Genomic DNA, 4761 nt, shown 5'->3' with positions numbered 1-4761 from the left:
TGCTGCTCCCCGCTTCAGTGTGACAGGAACTCAGGAGTGGCTGAGGCTCCTCCCCGGGAAAGGTTCTGGGCTCTTCCCTGCTGCAGCTGGCAATGGGGCTCCCACCATGCCTGGAGCGACGGCGTGAGGGCAGGTGTCTGTGGTTGAGGCCCCGACTGGAGAATTCAGCCTTGTCTGGACCAGTGGGTATCTGTCGGGACCAGGCTGGGGGAGCGGGCCAGGCACTTGAGGTCTGTGGACGAAGCCAGGGCCCAAGGAAACCACTTGTCTCTCTTTCTATCTGCAGGCCTGGTCTGCTCCCCACACCCCGTCCCATGCCCTGCCCTCCACCCCCACCCACCCCACCCCCAACCTGGCTAGATTCTCCAAGTTCCCTGGCTGGGGAGCAGGAAGGGGTAGGGAGTTTCCAGAATGTCTCCGTAGAACTCCTGGGGGAGTCTTGGCAACTGGAAATTGTCAGTCGTCTCCTTGACAACCAGCAGCCAAATAATTCTGGGAATGGAGTGGGGAGGAGAGCTCTCTGCAGGGTGGCCAAGAGAAGCAGCCCTCAGCCCCCAGAAAACTCCGATCCCCCATTACCTGCGTCAGGCGGGGGCCCATCAGGAGACCAAAACCACACAAGTTAGTTGAAAAAAGGATAAAGAATTGATAACTAGACATCACGCTGCTCACGAGGTAACGAAAGGGCGACAAGAGAACTGCTCAGGTGTCACGGAGGTCTCGGCAGTGGCCGGAGGGCCTGCCACCGCCTGGGCTGGGGAAACCAGAGGAAGAGGCTGCAGTCGCTAACCCTTAGACATTTTGAGGAGGGACCCAGAGCCCTGGGGGGGGAAGACTTTCAGCCGGAAGGAAGGAAGGACAGACCCCCGGGCTTGCGCCCAGACCTCTGAGGAAGAGGCACCTGCCTGTGAGGGCCGGGTCTCTGGAGCTGGCGTGTGGGGTGCGTAGCGTATGGTGAGGCTTGACGTACTAGAGACATGGCAAGCTGGATTCAGCTGCTGCTCCGGGATGGGCCCGCTGCGGGGTGAGGGGGGAAGGTTGGGTGCCTCTGGCAGGGAACACAAGGACACAAACGGGAAGGCAGGTGGTCACCCTGCCTCCTCCAGCCTGCAGCCTCCCCTCCGGTGGCTCTGGTCACAAGGATCCAACAGGGAACAGCTGGCCAAGCAGAGACGGGACTCACAGGGCCCGAGGCCGCCTTCACAAAGCAGTGTACAGAGGACGGGGCTGGGGCTGAGAAGCCAGACATTTCAAGTATTCGTCACCGCAAGGTGGGGAAGTTCTGGTCTTCCAGCCCCGGCTTTACTGAGAAGAGCAGTGCCGAGCACACGGGAGATCTGATATCGTCTGGCCTCTGCTGTGGTTGATTCCTGAGAGTGCACATAGGCAGGCCTTCCCGGACTTACTCTGGCTTGTCTTGAAAAGTTCCCGACGTTCCCAGGCTCTGACAGCTGTGAGGAATTTGTATAACCGTAATGATGAAAACAACAGTAATGAAGAAATATTTAGGTAAGAGGGGCCTATGAAAATGGACTACAAATCACTTTGACCAAATCATATGGTAAGGCGAAAGGACAAGATAAACAGATTCATGGGACAGAAATAGAACCAAGTCCAGAAATATACCCCAGTACGTATGGATAATACACAATAAAAGTGGTATTTTAAACCAGTGGAGAGAAGGATAGTTTATTTGATCGATTGCATAGGCCCCACTGGCTCTTGGAGAAAAACAGAATAAGGTTTGTCTCTCTACCTCACGTGTTATTAAAACTAAATTTCAAATAGGTGAAAGATTTAAATGTATTTAAATTTAAACATTTCAAACCACTTATATGCTGTTTTTCACATTTAAACAATTTCATGAGGAACTATTTAAAACAGTTTTAAACACTGCTTAAAACAATTTGACGAGGAAAACATTAGAAGAATATTCATACAATCTATGGTTTGAGGAGATTTTTTATTTATTTATTTATTTTTAATGTTTATTAATTTTTGAGAGAGACAGAGACAGAATGCGAGTGGGTTGGGGCAGAGAGAGAGGGAGGCACAGAATCTGAAGCAGGCTCCAGGCTCGAGCTGTCAGCACAGAGCCTGACCGTGGGGCTCGAACTCATGAGCTGTGAGATCATGACCCCAGCCTAAGTCGGACGCTCAACCGACTGAGCCACCTGAGTGCCCATAAGGAGATTTTTCCAAACAAAATGGAAAATCCAGAAGCTAGAGGGGAAAAGGTAGACGTACTTTTTTTTTTTTTTTTAATTTTCAAAGGATAAAATATCACATATACAGAGACAAAAGACATTACAGACTGGAGACAAAATTTCAACATCTACTACCTATAGAGGTTTGACATCTGAGGCAAAGAGCTCTGAGGCAAAATGAGGAAGAGAAATAGGCCAGCAGGAAAATGGACAAAACATACGAATACATTTGTATTTGTATCAGAGATGGTCAGTGCATTCAGGGAAAGATGCTTAACCTCACTAATAGAGAAACGCACATTTTATTTTTATTACATAAAAAGATTTTTTTTAATGTTTATTATTCTTGAGAGAGAGAGAGAGAGACAGAGTGTGAGCAGGGGAATGGCAGAGAGAGAGGGAGACACAGAATTGGAAGCAGGCTCCAGGCTCCAAGCGGTCAGCACAGAGCCCGACGCGGGGCTAGAACTCAGGAACTGCGAGGTCATGACCTGAGCCAAAGTCGGACGCTCAACCAACTGAGCCAGCCACCCAGGTGCCCCAAGAAATACACATTTTAAAAGCACGTCTTCACTTTTCCTTTGTCAGAATGGCAAACCTTAGAGTGAGGAGAGCCAGCGCTGGAGGAGATGTGGGGGAAGCAACTCGCAGTCCCAGGTGTGGAGATGGGAGTTACCCGGACTTCTGAGAAAGGGATCTAGTAACATGTATGAAAGCTAAAAATATGCATCTCTTGGGGAGCCTGGGTGGTTCGGTCATTTAAGCGTCCAACTTCAGCTCAGGTCATGATCTCTAGGTTTATTGGTTTGAGCCCCACGTCGGGCTCTGTGCTGACAGCTCGGAGCCTGGAGCCTGCTTCGGATTCTGTGTCTCCCTCTTTCTCTGCCCTTCCCTGTTCGCACTCATATCTCTCTCTCTCAAAAATAAGCAAACATTAAAAAAAATTTTTTTTAAATAGGCATCACTTTGACCCAGTTATGGGTTATTTCATATGTCATGACATGTCATTTCTGGTCATTTATCCTACAGAAAATGAATGAAGAAAAGGAAGGAAGGAAGGAAGGAAGGGAGCGAGGGAAGAAAGAAAGAAAGAAAGAAAGAAAGAAAGAAAGAAAGAAAGAAATGAAGGGAGGGAAGAAGGGAAGAAGGAAGGAAAGAAGGAAAGAAGGAAGGAAGGGAAGAAACAAGAAAGAGAAAGGCAGCAAACTCCAACATTCAAGGATATGCGTTAAAAAATTTCAAAGCTTTTTTTTTTTGCTGCGACAAAAGTACAGTACGGGTAATCGTTGAATGATACACATAGGTCCATATACCGTAATGTTCTGCAACTATTAAAAAGAGTAAATTACAAAAAGACAAATGCTGTATGATTCTACTTTCCATACCTCTAACGTAGTCAGCCTCGGAGAAACGGAAAGAAAAGTGGTCGCCAGGAGCTCGGGTGAGGGGGGAATGGGGAGTTGGTGTTTCACGGGCACAGAGTTTCAATTTTGCACGGTGAAAAATTTGTGGAGGCTGGCTGCACGACAGTGTGAATATCCTTAGCATCAGTGAACTGTACCCTTAAAAATGATTAAGGTGGTACATTTTATATTTTTACCACAATTTAAGAAAAAGAATACATTTAGAGGGATTTTTGCGATGTTAGGTGAGAAAAGCAGCTTGCGGAGAAATCTATGTAGAATTTGTAAAATAAACGACATATTTACATAAATGTAAGTAAAGACCTCCAGGGTAATCCAGACCTGCCTGGCTATGACCTCAGTCCTCTGATTCCAGAGTGCTCTCCACGCTCCACAAAGCCTGGGATTCCAGCAGGAGCTGGCAATTGAACTAGGCTCACTGGCTTTCTCCGCCTTTGGGTGGCAAAGCACCCTTTCAACTCCCGCCCCTATGTCTCCCGATTTCAACCCTCCTCCCACAAACACCAGGCCCCCACGGGCTCTGGCACCACCAGCCAAGGCCCACAGCTGTTTCCAATATTCTGCACAAACTTTATTGAAATGAGAAGCCCTGTTTATCATCCCTCAGGCCCCAGCTCCTCCTGATTAGGTACATATGACCTGACCTGTCAGCAGGGCCTGAGCCAGCAATCAAAGAGGAGATTGTTCTGAGCCAGGAGGTAAGGGGGCAGGTGCCTGGGGAGCTGAAAAGGGCCCAGAGGAGTCTCCGACCAACCAGGGGTGGACGGGGGATATTCTCAGGCTGACGGCAGAAGGGGAGGGCAGAGCTGGGTAAATTCTTTAAGGGTCACCGGTCTGCTTGTCTTCTCTGACCATATCTTCTCTCTCTCTCTCTCTCTCTCTTGCATCCAAGCCTCTTCCAAAAGACATTTCCTATAGCAAGAATATCTCCCCATCCCCAAGCTCCAAACTCAGTCCCAATTCCTCTTGCCTTTGATCTCTGAGCTGTGCCAGGAAACCCCTCCAGACATAATAAAAAAGAAAAGGCACCTCTTCACAATTCCACTCCTCCTAGAGCTGCAGAATCATTAGCACTCAAATATTGAAAATACCTTAGAGATCATCTAAGTGTCAACTCCCTCTCAATGTAG

The 4761-nt window shown here is 48.3% G+C and overlaps 1 long non-coding RNA gene across 1 annotated transcript; it reads left to right on the top strand.

The window, feature by feature from the left end:
* Window positions 1-491: 491 nt before the first annotated feature.
* LOC122231226 lies at window positions 492-3273 on the top strand. The gene is made up of 3 exons (XR_006208413.1): window positions 492-1509; window positions 2796-2864; window positions 3237-3273. It is a non-coding gene; the product is annotated as an uncharacterized LOC122231226 (long non-coding RNA).
* Window positions 3274-4761: the final 1488 nt, after the last annotated feature.

The sequence above is a fragment of the Panthera tigris genome, chromosome D1, assembly GCF_018350195.1.
Source record: "Panthera tigris isolate Pti1 chromosome D1, P.tigris_Pti1_mat1.1, whole genome shotgun sequence".
Classification (NCBI taxonomy): domain Eukaryota; kingdom Metazoa; phylum Chordata; class Mammalia; order Carnivora; family Felidae; genus Panthera; species Panthera tigris.
This window is presented reverse-complemented; position numbering and strand designations above follow the sequence as displayed.